At 25.2% G+C, this 17935-nt stretch overlaps 1 protein-coding gene across 1 annotated transcript in view; it reads left to right on the top strand.

The window, feature by feature from the left end:
• Nucleotides 1–320: 320 nt before the first annotated feature.
• Nucleotides 321–17935, top strand: part of LOC148227546 (orexin/Hypocretin receptor type 1-like) — a 155868-nt gene continuing 138253 nt past the window's right edge. The window contains exon 1 of the mRNA XM_088201612.1: nt 321–575. The gene's annotated coding sequence lies outside the window, so the exon portion shown is untranslated. The remainder of the gene's footprint in view (nt 576–17935) is intronic.

Genomic DNA, 17935 nt, shown 5'->3' with positions numbered 1-17935 from the left:
CTAAAACAAAGTTGTACAATAATAAACCAAATGAAGATTTCGTGTATAAATTGAGAAAATTTACGTAATAATTTTAGACAGGTTTTCCAAAATTTATGTCGGCTGACAAGTCTGAAAAGTACCAACCCCTAAAGATGACAACAATTAATTTTCCATATAAATATATATATTTTTTATATAAAAAATATATTTGAAATGACCTTTGTTGAAAATACTCTTATTTTTTTTAATTAATATTTCTTAATAGATCATTTAGTACAGTGTTTATAAAATTCCATCTGTAAAGTATGATCCCATTGTGTGCTACTGTGGCGTTCGCCAGTCGCGCTCAGACTTTATCACGGCACGCACGCCTTCGCGCGCACTCGTCGGGAAAGTCGCAAATTTTCCGACCAAAGGACTATTATTTAGTCACCATAAACTATAATAAAGAACTGTATGTTCCTTTTAACATAAAAAAAGGAATCGTTTTTTTCGCTAATCGCGAGTTAATCAAGAACTTTTCCCCTCTATGCAACGACAGTGTTTAAAAGTACGCGAAATTAAATACGTGCGAATTTCCTTAAGCTTTCAAGGTAAATATTGTTTGTTTTTTCTTTTAATTTGCACGTAAAAATACTTTTAAAGTATCTTTTTAAGTGTTTCAAAAATATTTTAGATTTTCCATTTAAAATATTAAAATAAATTATAAAATATTGGCAAATATTATCTCACATGTAATTATTTTTTTATATATTTTTATCTATATTTAAATACCCAAAAATAAGCGGTGCCTTTAATAAATAAATAAATTATATCTAAATAATATACAACATACAAGCTTTATTGTATTGTTATAAATTAAATACTGATTGTTAAATAAACAATTATTTTGTTCTACGTGCTCAAAATTAATAACTATATTTAATATCTACTTTTATATTGAATCATTAATTTAATTTTTCCGTATATTATCGTTTGAAATTTTCTCACAATTATGTAAATAATAATTTGCGATAACATTATAAAATAATATGTAGGACTATAATTATTTGTAATAAAAAATATTAAAAAATGTCACAATATAAAATTAGAAATACCACCTATATTAAAATGGATTTAAAAAATATACTTTAAACTGATCTTAACCTCTTCTAATAAAAAAGATTTTCAACTTACTATTTATTATAAATTTACATTAATAAATTGATCGCAAATTAACGTCACTATCAGCTCATTAAAATAAATTCCTATATTATCTTTATCTTTTAAAAAACATAAATTGTATGTAATTTATGAGAATTAAATTCACTTTTACCTAGAAATTAAACTGTTTTTTTAAATCGATGTTAAAAAAACCAATGTTCTTAAAAACAAATGACTATTTTTTTATCATAAACTTATTGAATCAAATCTATAATTAATTTCAAGTTAGTTAAACATTTATTTTATTAAAAATATTATTTAAGATCAAAATACTATAAAAAAACTTGAATTGTTTCTAGTTTTGAATTATTTTATTTGTAAATAAATATATTTTTCAAATATACAATAGCATATAAATTTTTATTGTACAATCGCTGAATTAAATTACTTATTTGATTTATAAATATATATATTTGAAAGATTTTAAAGCTTTAAATATTAAATTTATTTCTAAGTTACTAAATTTATTTTTTAACTATTTTTCACATGGTAAAAAAATAATTTTTAAATAATCATCAGAGCTTTAAAAGATTTGTCTGTTGTCGATTTTTCAATTGGTTATACTCATGAGATTTATATCATTAGTTGTAAAAACTAATTAAATAATGACTGTATTTATTTAAATGACATAGAAAAACTTTGATTTAATCTTACGTAATAAAAACAAACAATGGTTCATTTATCAGCTTTTTAATATAGATCTTTATTTTTATCATTAATAAATTTGAAGAGAGTTATTCATGTGCTGTTCACTGTTTTGTCCAACGCTCATTTGCACCTAAATTATACATATTATATTATTATTTTATTATCGGCTCTACATTAGACACTCGCGATTATATTGTTCGTTGACGATGTAACTAGCTCACGTCGGAAGTTCACACACTCACTAGTTAAAGCATACATTATCTAGAGAAAGTATACATGAATTGTAAGCCTTAACTCATAGTTACTGCATACTTTGTCTAGTCATTGTATAGTTTATCGAGATTTAATACTTTAATTGTAATATAAACATTTTTATTTATTCAATATATTTATAATATGTAATCTTAACAATGAAAATAGATAATCAAATATAAATAAATTGGGTGCTATTTTACAGGGATATATGCATTTAAATAAATACTTTTTTTCATAACAATAATAGTTTATGTAAGTAAATCTTCGAAGTTTTTCTTCATAATTGCAGAAAACGTTTTATGGAACAATTATATTGTATATTGCTCATTTAAATTGTCCTCAAACTTTCTTTAATAAAATATATAACCTATCATACTAAAAATTTACCAAAGCGTTAAATTTGTAATCAAAATTATTTTTCACTGTTTAAACCGACATTCCGCTAATAAAAACAATACAAAAAATGCAACGCCAATTAAAATATTAAACGTGATTAACCAGCTAAAACTTTATAATTGGATCGTCAGTTTATTCGATAAAAATAATAATGATTGTGATGGACGAAAAATCGTAACTAGATATCTTTATTATTTAACTTTAAAATGACAATATTAACTTGCTTTTAATACTGCGATAAAAAAATCATTCGATTGAATGTACGCCTTTTAAGTTCACAAAAGAGCTTTCAACTTCGCATATGTGTGCTTATAAAAATATATTATTTACATCTAATTCGAATTTAAATTCTATGAAATAATTCGTTTTTTAAATTAAATATTGATGGGGTAAATTTTAACAAAAAATAGCAAATTTATAAATAAATATCTTAGAAATTCACGAAAAACAAATTTTAGCTCTCGTCTGTTCAACGTTATCTATGTTTGTATATAATTTATAGCATTATTTTCATTCATTATCCATTTCAACAGAATCTTTTTGTTAGTTATCGTAAATAATAAACGATCTTATATTATTTTTTTTTTATATTATATAAAAAAGCTTTTTGAAGATTTGTATTTTATGAATGTACACAAAACGTATTGGGCGTATTCAAGCGCTTTATATTGAATAAAGCAATTAATCTTGTCAGGTGAGTTTTTTGTAGTATTTTGACTTAAAAAGTGTTCTTAAAAATGCAGCATTTTATATATAATATTATACATACGTTTCTATTATCGACAAAAATAAATCAAAGATTCTTTTTTTTTCATATTACAACATCAAATAGTGCTTCAACGGGCAAATGGCGCAAAAATGTTTTCTATACCATAACCCAAAAAGTTGAAGTTAATATCGTTTTAGACCGTAGAGGCATAAACTAAAATATTTACGAGTTAGGAACATAATAAAAAGTCATCTCCATTTCCGTATCGTGCAATATATTACACATTATGTGCTGAATAGAACTGATTAACTTAATGTGATTTTGCTGATTTATATAATAATTTTTTATTTAAAACGCTTTCAAGACATATGGTTCCATTATTAAATAATAAAAAATGGTACAAATATATCAAATATCTAATAATAAAAATACCTTGCAAACACGCACGAAATTAAATCTTTTTTGTCCTATAGTCGAGATTCGCGACATTTTTATGCATCTTTATTATATACCTGTTTTATTGATTTTAAGTCAGGTGATATTAATATCATGTCATACACAGATCCTCGGGTATTATACGTCAGACTTTGACGATAAATATACATATATACACATGTATAATATAATCTAATTTAACTGTTAAACACATATGTACATACATTTATAAATATTATTATCAATATAATTTTAACAGAAACAGACATTGAAAGAAACGTATAACTGCTTGTTGAATATTTACGAAAAATTTTAACGTTTAATGTAATTACCAAATTCGTATACATAAGTCATATTTCGTCTTAATATTTATTTGATCAGTAAGCTTTACTTTTCCTTAGATATTTTCTAAGAAACGGTAATTACGTAGGTATTTTAAGCATCGATATAAACTTTATATCGCTGTACTACCTGGGGACCTGCTGAATAGATTTCAACAGTATATTTAAAACTTTTACAGCGTTTTATAGATACACAATTTCATATAAACTGTTGTAAAATTGTTTAAAGAAGGGCATCTTGATGTGTTTTTTAAACGGTTAAAATTAAACATGGTTCTATAATAATTTTGTCTCTGACACTCTTGTCTTAAATTGCAAGATAGTCTGCGAATGACAAAGTGCCAAACCTTTTATATTCTTGATTCAAGACTCATAAAAAATCAGAAATCGGTTGGTCAATTGCATCGCTTGCATATTCGACCAACTAAATTTGTTCAGCGCTGAATAAGTAAAATTTACAAGATGAACTAATTCAACTAATGCAAAAGGGTTTATCACAATGGTGGTTTTTACGCTAATAAGATGCATTGTTTATTTAATATTTTTTGGACAAAAGGATAGTTTTTCTCTCAGGAAGGAATTCATGTTTAGTTACGCAATTATATTATTAGATACTCTCCTCATGTTAGTTAAGCTTTTTGCCTAAACGAGTTGTTATTTACTATTTTTACATTTACAAGTGATCTTGAAAGTTACAGCGCAACTTGTTAGAACATATTGTATGTATTTTTTTTAATAAAAACACAATCTTTTAAATATATATATATATATATTTATGATTAAAAATATGTTCATTTTATGAGTAATTTTAAAACTATGTACATAAGATTTTTTATTTAAAAAATATATTTATAAATTAAATTGCTGTAACTTACTTAATTTTTTTTTACATATAAAAGTGCAACAAATTAAATATATAGAATTATTAAAACTTGCACCCTCTTGTAAAAATAATTTAAAATAAATGGCAAACACAGAGAGTAGCTAAATATTAAACAACATATATTTAAATGTGGAGAAATATATTTCCATATGTAACTTTCGGTTTTTATTGTAAAACTTTACTTTAACCGTGAATATGGTCCTTGATACACTATCTAGTATTTGACCTGCTTTTATACATCTTATTGTAGTGTCATATATAAAAGCACTGCACTAAAAAGTCAAAGACCTTAATCTCGTGAACGTAGAATGGATATAGAAGCTCTGGAAGGGTACAAAGTAACTTAACCCTTTTATAAAAATGTTCCAGGATTGTATTTTTTTAATACATATTCTAATACTCTTGATAAAATGTGTATATAACCTTATTGTAGAATGAGCTTAATATCGTATAAGTTACAACCAAGCTCGATTTTTAACTATTCAAATCGATATACATTCATGAGATTAGGGAAAGCAATAAAAACCCAATTTGAGATGATCGATCAAAATTACAATAAATTAAAATCATTGAACCCAAACTCACACAATACAAAATATTTTTAATATGTCTTAATAATTTTATTATATTTTCAAAAGAAAATATCATTCAAGGAGCAAAAATATTGAATGAATATGTGTTCAACAAAATTTTTGCCATAGAAATAATATAACATAATTTTCTGCATTTAATTTTTATTAAAGATTATAATAAAATTTATTACTGCCAAAAAATTAAATTTTCTGCTTTATTTTAAAACATTTTTATACAAAGTAGGAAATACATTTTTTGTATTGTAAGTCACTATAATATTTTATAACTATTATAACTAATGTAACAATTTTTTTTAAAAATATTTTTTTCATCTTAAATTAATTTTAAAGTGCACGTGAATATTGTGTAAAATTTACTTGCAGCGCTTTGCCACATAAAATTCGTTCATATAATTAAATTTCTCCTTTTGAAAAATTTGTCAAAGGGTTAAAACAACATTCGTAACATTACACTGTATTATTTTTAAAACGTTTTAAGATTTTTTTGTTTTTATTGGAATATATTATTAAAATTATAACTTAATTTGGAAAACATTATTTTAAATCTTTTTACTATGTTACATATTATATTAAAATAATTTATCGCAATTATTAACACAGTTAAAATAAAACTGCTTTTTTAAAAAATATACTAAAAAATTAACCCTTTTCGTAATATTTAGTTTTTTATAAGATAAGAGCCCTTAAAAATCAATTTAGTTTATCATGTCACATTGTACATCAAAGTGTTTTGGATGAGCATTTCAATACACAAATAATTTATTTACTTTACAAGGCAACTTACAACTCCATTTGGAGTCCTATAATCACATTGACTTGATAGGAAAATATTGAAAGAAATATAAAGCTATATTTGATGATATACATTGTACAATAGCCGACACGCTAAAAGCTTTAAAGCCAAATTGCATAATGCTCTTAACGGAGTTAAAAAACGTAAGAAACACAATTTTATGTTATTTGGATTTATAAATAACCGCTAAAGAATAAGTCATTTTACCTGACACCTAAGATTATTTAAAAGCTTTCTATACACAAAAAAGCTGTGTACAAAAGAAGCCGCTTCACTATAGAAGTACTGATATTATGCTGACACGTAAACGAATAAAGATACGAATTTAAACCACAATTTTTAATATCAGATACAAATGCGCAAAAAGTATTTTATTTTGACATGATAAAACTGTTACTGTTTACTGCATTTCAAAATATACCCACATCACAGTCGATTAACTGATGCCATGAAAAATAGCAAAAGTATCCCATTTCTTGAGATGCTTTGAAATATTATCCAGTTCACCACCATAGTTCTCAACTACTAGTAGTTATGATCATCTATACTTTAAATACTTCTTGAATTGAATGTGGTATTTATGAGTGTATGTTATTGTTATATTTATATTTAAATGTGACGTGTGTAAATAAGACGACTTTTCGAAACTAATTTTTGATCCAGAAATTACTGATTTTCGGATAGAATCTTTACCCACAGATGTGGAACCTTCGCCTCTCCCAAGATGGTCCAAAATTTTCAATTTATCCAAAGAAATAGCTCGTCTCTTTCGAATTGGAATTTCTTGAAATCGTGTTAGAACAAATAATTGAGTGTATTTATAAATCTCTGAAGAGCTTGTGTTTATGTGCTAATATATGGAATTGTTATTTCTTTCTGAGAGCTAACGAGATAATTTTGACCAATTAAGTTGTATGGTCACTCTTTACCTTCTGGTGATGCGTATTTATATTTATATGTATATTTATATTAAAATGGCAGTGCCGTATAATCTCTCAACTGCGCGTTTGAAAAAGTATCATTTTATTGATTAGTGATAGAGAAAGGGTATAGAAATATTAACTACAATATATATAATGAGCGTAAACATAATTTGTTTACGCTTTATAAAGTCTGTAGCGATTTATTTTTGTAGGTATTCTGATAAATAGCGTATTGTTTAAATGTTGATTTCTCTCAAATGTTAATTTATAAAGCTACTTTGTTTAAAAGAAGCTTTTTAATAAATTATATATCCGGAATTAATACGATTCCTTCAGGATTCCAGGTATTATATCTGTTGCGTGCTTTAATTATAGCCACATTTCATACTATAATCACTTTACATAACCAGATGCTTAACTTACAAGCGGTGAAAAGTGCCCACAACTACGAATGACAACTTTTCCAAGCATAAATAAGCTTATAAAAACACTACATTATTAAAAGTTGCATGTATTTTAGTTCGTTAATAAGTGTCTATTAAAGTTTTAAGCTTACTTCTTCAAAGTAAAAAAATGCAGTAATAATATTAAAATGCTTCATTTATTAAGTGAGAGTATAAACTATATTAAAATTTTAGTGTTATTATATTTTCCTGATCTTCTAGTCAGGGGTTCATTTGAGACGCGTTGTCCGTGGGATTGCTCTGGACCTGGACCAGTGGATGCGAAGAGAGAAGCAGCGCCTTCTGCGATCTTTTCTGGTCTCCTAGTCCAAGTTGAAGGGCTTTTGAAAATCTGTTGCCTTGAACTCAGATGTGTATGTTCAAGTGTGGATGCTAGTAGTGTCACAGAAAATTTGTGATAGGTGGTTCTCAGACGAACTTTCTAAGAGGAAGATTCCTGGTTCACGTTCCAGTATCAATGGTTTTTTATTTGTCGCTAAGACAGGTCAGAAACAGTCGTTTTAAGTAGAAACCCGAATGTACCGGGTATTTATTATTTAGGGACGCGGATATATTTATTCAATTTGATTTGTGAAGCGTATCCTGTGATTTCCACTGTGTTGTCCAATGTTTAAAAAAAAACATTTTTTTAAACGGCTAAACGTTTTATCACAAGTCAAACTGGAATTTTAGCGACTTTACAGCATAAATTAATCCCAACAGTAGGTGATATTAGAGTGATTTGCTTGACAAACCTGAGATTTAATATACTATAAATTATAAAGAAATTATTTATATGCTTTAGTTATTTTCACTTAAATTAAGATAAAATATTAAAATAGGCTTGTTAAAACTGTTTCGCTAACAAACTCATGTTTAGGATATATTACATGAACTAATTGTATGTCAGTAAACTTCATTAGAACTGAAATAGTTCGAAACAAAATGTGGTTATATAGCTAGCATATTATGGTATTTATTAATGTGAGAGCATTTCGGTGTAGTTCATGTATTTTAATTTAAAAAAAATACCTTAACATCATGGCAGGACAACTAAACCTAAGCTTGATATATTAGCAATTATAAAAAACGAAAAAATACACGACAATCCAATAAATCCAATCGTAAGCCACACTGAGGCATATTTAATTTAAAACGAATTAAAGTGTTACAATCCGAACAATTGTGTCATTCGAGTTGTTATCAACTGATACCGGGTCAATTACGTTTGGTTTAACGTTTATATTTTACGACCGTGTTACTCAAGCCGAACGTCGTAAAAGTACTCGCTGGCAAAACGCAAATGAAAAATAGCTCGCAAATCGCATTAGAGAAGTAATAATCAAGGCGTCTAAAGCTCGGCGAGGCGCTGACAGAAAAAAATTACAGGGGTGCCAAGAAAATGATCGAAAGGTCTCTCTCCGGGGTCTCTAGAGGGAGAAATGATTGAATTAAAATTGTAAGAAAAAGTATTTTACGCTAGCAATAAATCGTGCCTAAAAACTTCCCACTGCATTCATAGATCAGAGATTGATTTTTCTTTTGAGAATACTTTTTAGTTATGCGACTTGGTGTCTTGCTCTGCTTTGATGTTTCAATTTGTATGTAATACCGTCATTTTCCTTTATAAATATTTATTTATGTTAATCATTTTTTGTTTTTATGCTGTAAGCAATAAACAGCGAGGTACCACCCACGAATGTCGCACGCTTTCGTCGTTCGTTGTCGGTCAAAAATATCATTATTAGATACTTTGTATTATTATAATTTAATTATGACAAAAAATATATTTATAGACATTTTTAATTCTAAAAATAAACTAATTATTTTTAATAAACTCGAAATTATTTATACAAACTGAACCAATCATTTTCACCACAAGTATATACAAAAAAATAACCATTTATAAAAATCCCTTGATGAATACTTTTACTTTTATTTTCATCGCATGTTTTTTTTCTATAAATATAAAAATACTCGTATTCTATTTATTGTGATAAATTAAAATATGTAGTATATATATTATTATTTTAAGTATTGTTTTTGCGCTATTTACGTTTAACAACGAAAGTAAAATTTATTATCGAAGAATGCTAATAATATTCAAAATAATATTTCTATATCAAAGTATAACTTTTCTGTATTATTCTATATATTTCCTGGTACTTTAAATACTCTTTTTTTTAATAGTTTATTGCAAGGGTCAGCAACATTTTCACTAAGGCGCCACCCCCAATTACAGTTGTAACAAATGATACAATAAACTTTATTTTATAATGTACATAATATAGAAAAAATTATCAAGAATACAATATTTTATATAAAATACATAAAAGTAATTAAAGTATGAAATTTTATTAACGAATATAATATGTGTAAAGAAAATAAATACGGAAGCACGCCAAAACTATAACAATGTAATAACAGATTGTATTATATATAAACCCACAAATAATAGTTCAGCTAGAGGGATATACTAAAAACATTACATTTGTAACATTTATAGTATATTAAACTTAAACAAGAATTTATATGGCTTACTGATATATAATATGTTTTACTTTATATTAAATATATTAAGTTGTTTTAAAAACTAAATATTTTTCTGAAATATAACTTACTATACCAATATAATTTAATTAATTTCATATCTATACTATAAATCATAATCGATCATGAAAACGTAAATAAAAAATATTTTGAATAGTATAAATGCTGTTTCTTAAATTTTAATTAAAAAACTCAATGTCAGTATCAATAAAATCTAAAAATAACAAGCCAGTAAAATTAAATCTATTTTTATGACACATAAGTGTTTTAATTGATAAAAATACACTATATTTAGACTACATCTTTGCGCCTAGCAAATTAAAATGCTAGATATTGTATACATTTTTCGTAACTAACTAATAAATATATTTTAATTAAAAAAATATGTTTCACTATGCTCATATTGTCTTCAAAACAAATAAGATAATAAACTTAAATTTTAATCAAGATAATTATCGATTTATGCTATTTAAACTGTTTATTAAAATATCAACCAACCTTTACTGGTTCTTGCAACACATGTTTGTTAGCTTCATCTATTTGTTTTATTAACGGGTCATTGATTTTGTTAATGTATTTTTTCGATAGATTTATGTATATATACAATAATTACTCAAAGATGTTTATCAAGCGATGTTTACCCTTAGGTTCTGCTTTCATATTTGAACAGATAAGATAGTGATATAATTTCACCATGGGCCATTATAAATCAGATGGAAACCGATAATTATCCCGTCGACCCTAATCAATCGCAATATTGATCTACTCTGAAATTAACCCATATATAATATGTAATTAGTCTGTTTTCTTGAGTACCTACTTACTATAATAACATATTTTTAGAATTACACTAAGATATATAGAGTAAAATGCCACAGCATTTAACCGTAAAGGATACAATGTTGTGGGGTAATGTCGACGACACATTGGGCTTAGTGCAACTTTTATTATGTTTAGAGAACTGCAATTTTCTGTTCGTTAAAGAAAAGTTTTGTTACTAACTGGAAACTGTTTCTTGCAGGTTTAGCTTACGATTATTATTCAAGCAGCATTTGCTAGTTGTTTCAGTTGTATTGAAGGTTTGAAAAGTCGATGACTTGAATATAATTTTTTTCCGTGTGCTTTTTTATTTATTAATTATTGTTAAATTATATTCCTAATGGAGCATTACAGGCTAGGTGATTTACCAAATATAATGGTTTTTATTATGATTAATATAAAAAATATAATATAAAAACTGTTCGGCTCATATTAAATGGGCTTTATACATTTGTAAAAAAACTTTACTATCAGCCAAACGCAAAACCATTTATTTTTTCCATGTTTCGACTAAATCTGAGTACATAGCAAATATATAATAATTATAATAAAATATTATATTATATAGTCAAATTTTTCAAAGCCAAAATATTTTTTTATACATTTTGCAAATCTGGTTTAGTCACCTTTCTAAATAGATTTTTAAAACCATTTAAATCAACTATTCTTTAATGATAATATGTACCTAATTATAGCTATTTTTAGTAAAGAATATATTCTTAAATGTTATCAAATATTTCAGAAGCACGTTGGATTTTAGACCTTAAGTAGCAAAGAAGCTCGTGCGCGTATAAATGATTTATTTTTAGCCAATGCTTCTGTAATACTAACCAAATTAGATTTCTTGGAAATCTGAGTTACGGAAATTATTATTTATGTGAGGTACAAGATTACTAGAATTTAAAATTGTAATAGTTGCCATAGTTGCCATTAATGAGATTCGCATATTTTGTTTTTAATCTTTGAAATCTTTTAGCGTTTATATATTTAGTTTTAATCAAAAATAGTTTACACGGTAAGATGAAAGAAGCTCATAATAGAAAACCTTTTATTGTTGGAAGCTTTGATTTTTTACTGCGTTTTCTGTGTTATCGTTTGATGTATTATTTTTAACATCATCATAAGCTGAATAAAGATAAAATTATATTTTAAAAAATTGTACTGTGTGATTTTGAATTATTTTGCGGTTCTATATTACATCCTTTAATTTTAAAAGATCGTATTATTCTAACGCGCAAGTATATTTTTACTTAGGTAAATATATTGCTTACTCATAGTATTTAAAATGGCTAAAAAAAATTTTTTTACAATAAACTTATTTAAAAATACATTCAGTTATCTCTAGTTAAAAAGTATGTGCACACTACTTATAGCAGTGAAGTATAGTGCTACATATATTAATAGCATTGCTTATAATTTTGTAGTTAATTTTTAATACACACTAATAAATTTAATTTTAAATCACCATTGTCGTGTTGATAAAATATATTTTTAAAAACAGTGTTTAATTTTATTTTGCTGAAATACAAAAGTTCATCGTATAAAATACCCTTGCAACTCCAACATACACAAGGCATTTTTTTCGTGGAATTCAGTTTTAGTGGTGCTGTGTGGGGGCTTGCCTAAATATAGAACAATGTATTTTTTGATACAAAAGAGAGTTAAAGAAATAAATGTTGAAACACGGCACATTATTGACACGGCACGACATTTGACAAGAAGTTCAAATATCGTACCTCAAAACCATTACAATGCAATGCAAATGCCTTTCAAATGACTTCCAACTTGAATGCAATCTCCCTGGTATTTTTCTGCAGTCAATTATGACCTTTAACTTTTCATCGTCAAACTTCAAAAGCCATTCAGTACTTTATTTATTAACCATGATAACATCTTCGATTCGGAATTTTTAAAACGACATCTGTATCATCGTAAATGTTTTGTGGTTATAAAGTACATAGTATCTTAAATGCATTTTATCAGCAGACATTATAAAATTGCTATATAAATTTATATTATAAAATAAAACATATCAATTTATAAAAAATATTTAATAATGTGTAATTTTTTACTAGTCAATGTGATCATATTTAATTTAAATTGTATGTATGTTAGTTGCATTTTTAATTAAAACGGTGTCAAAATAATTGAAAAATGAAGAAATATTTTCACGAGCATACACCCTTAATTAAATCTTCTAGTCGTAAACATAATAAAATATGACATTCTTAAACCGGAAATAGACATTAAAACTCATTTCTTTATTAAATGCCGGACTTGTAAAAAAGCACAAATATAATAAAATGTGCCTTTGGGAGAAATCAGTATTTTTCATAAACACTTGGATGGTTTTATAGGATATTTGAACTTTCCCCTAACTTTTTTTATTTCTTTTTAATAAAACGGTGGCAAAATAATTGCGGGATGAATATTAATATCACGAATGGACACATTCAGTACAATTTTACATCTTAAATAAAATAAAGTATTACATTTTAAACTGAACGTAGATATGTCCCGTTATTAAATGCTAAGCGTATAATAAAAATACTAATAATATTGAGGTATTTCTCATGAACACATTTCCGTTTCTATATGATCTATGAATTTTTTTCTACGTATGTTTTTTGTGTTTTTTCTAAACGATTTGTTTTTCAAGTGAAATATAATAATAATTGCCTGTTATTTACTTCGTTTTTTATGTTTCTATCAAATATAATTAAAATTTTGTTGAAATTTAATAATGTATACAAATATTAAAGCGATTGTTTAATTACAAATTTCAAAAAAATAATACAGTATTTTATGTATTTTGACATAATAAATATTTGAATTGCTATACAAATACAGGTTTCTATATTGTAAATCAAATGAAAACAATGATATATCAATCTAAAATGCATATGTATATATTTACGTATATGTTACCTCATACATACACATGTATGTGAATACATGAAATTAAAGAAAAATATTACTTTTTCTAATATATTTTACGTAACGTGTGAAAATAGCAATGTTGTTGTTTCATTTATAGTACACAATAAATCGTATTGAGTCGAATGTCAATATTCGAATCTAGATGAACTTTTTTTTAATCAAAAAGAGCCCTCAGTATTGAAATAAAAATATTGTTTTAACTAAAACTACTAAAAGCTCATAGTTTATCACTATTTTTTTAACTTGAATTATTTATTATAAATTTATAGAAATAATGTAAAATAAAATTAATAAACGTACCATTAGGTTTACATAGCAATATTATTTAAACATATATTTATCGACATTAAAATAATTATTATTTATCAAATATATTTAAATATTAAAAAAGAAATATATTGATATCTAGTAATATATTTTTTTCTTCTTAATTTTATGTTTACTTATTTACTATAAAAAACAAGCATTCCTGACACATTTTTACTTTAAATAGTATAATAGTATTTAGTATACCGGGTCTCACAATATTAGGGCTTCATCTAGGTAATTAAATCTGTTAAAAATAATAGATCATGTAGAAAATTATTTTATAAAAATTCTCTTATCCATAAAAAAATTGTAATATATAAAAAAATCACATTTTTTTATAATTATAAATAATTTTACAAACATACTTATTACTTGCTTATAACCATTTTCATGACTTGATTTCTTATTTAAAATATTAGGTTTTAAGCTCAATAAAGTTTCAGGTTTATTCTATGAAATTAATAGCAAAAAACTAATATATAAACATGAATATTTAAATTAAATATATACTATATGTATGATTTAATTTAATATATATATATATAATATCTGATGTGTATAAAAGTTATAGGCCTATAAAATATTTTGAGAATTAAAAAGTATTTTTAAATGGTTTAAAATTAATAAAGAAGCAACGCGTTAAGATTAAAAGAGGAACAATGCAAAAAATTCAAAGTTATTGCTCTCAGACGTTCCAACCGTTGAACCGTTACATAAATTTTCCAGATCGTTGCAGTAAACTAAACCTTTTTTAGCCGTATATAACAAAAGTTTACTTTAAAGCATACGGAGTGTAGAGTGTGTGTTTTGATGTATTTAATCCAAAAAAGTAATATATGTAATTCATATTACACATAGCTTGAAAAGAATGAATTAAATTATATACAATTTATGTTTTAACATTTACGTAATTTACGTGAAACGTATAATTTTTTTCAATCGGGTTATTTTTAGATATATCTATAAAGGTAAACATACACACATACATTAAATAAATAATAATGGTTTTATGGAACGATTTATAACATGATATGTTACAACCTTTACATACAAAAGCTTTTTATAATCATTAAAAGTCGGATCAATTTACATATTGGGTACTTAATTCTTAAAATAATTTTTATATTATACTCCTTGATTTTTTAATCTATAAATTTATTAAAAATATTTAGCTTTCAACTTTTTAGTTTAACGTTACATATATAATATTAAATATGTTATTATTGAATCAATATTAATGTGATTTGTGATACTATTATACCGAAATTAAATTATTATTATTTATATTTTTTTCTATTACTATATCTGTTTACTGTATACAACATACATATAAGAAACAGGTAAGAAACAAATTAAATTTTTAGGGCAGGAATCTTTCATTATGACGAAAAAGGAATTCGTTCTTAAATATATGTATGTATGTGCTTACATTACATACGTAATATTTTTTGATTAAAAATATATACAATATTGAATCTCTATAAAACAGTACTATTGAAAAATAAATATTTTAGTAAATATTAATAATACTGTGAATTGATGTGCCGTCAAGCGCATTTAGTGAAAGCCGTAATTTAAATCTGTGGTCCTTCAAACAATTTATAGCCTCCGTCGACAGTACAGATTCGGCGTGATTTATGGACCAAATAAATTTTTGAGATGATGAGATATTAAACCGTGTATGCTGCAGACGTAGATGACACTATAACCGACTATCCGGCGCTTTCTGACAAATTACTTCACAAAACAGTTGGTTGCAGGCGATATCCTTCCATGCAAAACAAGTATGCACAGTTATATAGCAAAATAGAAGAATAAAAGTTTCCTAGAGAGTTTGTCCAAAGATAGAAATCGATATTTTATTTTCTAGCGCTTTCCAAGTTTATGAAAAGTTACAATTCACAATACGGCTCTACAATATGCGGTTTGGCACACGGGATGGTTTAAATTTCGCATAAATTATGTGTAATGTGTTTTAAGTATAATTTTTGCAGTTTTATTACACATAATTTCACTTTTATTACTCTTAATTGCTGTATGAAGTATTGACTTTGTCATTGTAAATATACATTCAAGTTTAAAGATAAAAGTAATTAACTTGAAAAAGAGATAACCGTAAACGTTTTATAGAGATGCAAATTTAAAAGTATAAAGGACTATCTAAATTGCCAAACTATTGATAATGTAATAAACGTGTTCTTGTTCTTCTTCCTGCCATTACTACTGCAAAAAATCAATGGAAACTTTATTACATCAAAAAAATAATTGAATGTATTGCTTTGTAAAGAAAGCGATTAATTGATAATATTTCATTATTTGTGTGTTAAACAGTAGCGACTTAAAAAAAATACAGAACTAGATCATATGCCTATTAAACTATTCGATAGTAATAACATTAATCCATAATAGTTAAGGATATTTTATTTCTTCTGGTTCTCATAGATCAATTTAAAAAAAATCCATGCAAGGAGCAGCTTATCAAAAAAATAAGAATATAATATAAAATGTGGTTGTAATTTAATAAAAAATACTAAATCACCTTTTACAATTTATACAATATAAAAACAGGGAAAAATAATAGTAGTGTGTTATTATTATTTGTATAAAATAGCATACAAAACGATAAAAATATTTTTAATTACGCTTTAAACTAATTCGAAATAAACTTTTCATTTTGCCTTAAATGAAATCAAAGAACTCCCTTACAGCTTAGACTAAGTCACTCTTCTTAGTTTTTTCATCTTTTTAACTCACCAAAGGCAAGATACTTGTGTATTACCCATTCAAAACTTTCACCTTTGAACATGTGTAATTCAAAATTAAATCCCTTGCCCCAAACAACAAACTAATGGTAATTATTCCGCTCATACATATTCAGCCGGAACGATCTATGTAGTTTGAAGCACAATAGCATAAAATTTAACTTGATAATTATTTTGATACAACACGCGTATGCTACATACTTTTAAATATACAAGTATATACATATTTTTTTCAAGAGTTTCTCTTTTATTAATTCCACCCCAGCGCTCTTTTTTTATTTTTCTCTAGAATTATTTCATAACTCGTAGCTCGTTTTATATTTGTTCAAAGTGACTATGTACACAAAAAGCTATACGTTACGTTACTACAACTGTATTTTTTTTTCAAAAAAATTAATTTCACTTTTAAATGATAATGGGTATAACTTATAAGATATGTTAAACAACAATAAATACGTCAAACTTATGCATCAACCAACCTATATATGATGTAAATGTAAATAATTTTAATAAAATCTATATATTAAAATACAATAATTATATACTTCGCAATTACAATTTTATATTTTATAAACAATATTTTTGTTGTTTTATGCTTTTGTAAAAATTTTCTATGGTATTTTAAATTGAATCTATTTTTTATATAATGTAATTTAAATTATTATATTTATTTTATTTTATAAATAGTTATTAGCGTATTAAATTCGCGTAAAATAAATAATATTTAATACTTTCAATTCATAAATAAATGTCACATTTTAATCAAGATACTGAAAAACACATAATCGAGTTACAATAACTTCACTTAATTAAAATAATACTGAATCTGTACTATATTTTAAAACAGCAAAAAATAAATATTTAAATGCTGTAATTAAAAGTAATTTATGTTGAAAAATAATATGTCTTACGGTCATTACAGAAAAAAAAAATATTTTTAAATAATATATT

Source organism: Plectrocnemia conspersa, unplaced genomic scaffold (genome assembly GCF_051122295.1).
Source record: "Plectrocnemia conspersa isolate PC_06_02 unplaced genomic scaffold, ASM5112229v1 ptg000013l, whole genome shotgun sequence".
NCBI lineage: Eukaryota > Metazoa > Arthropoda > Insecta > Trichoptera > Polycentropodidae > Plectrocnemia > Plectrocnemia conspersa.
The sequence above is the reverse complement of the archived record's forward strand: the minus strand, read 5'-3'. Positions and strand labels throughout refer to the sequence as shown.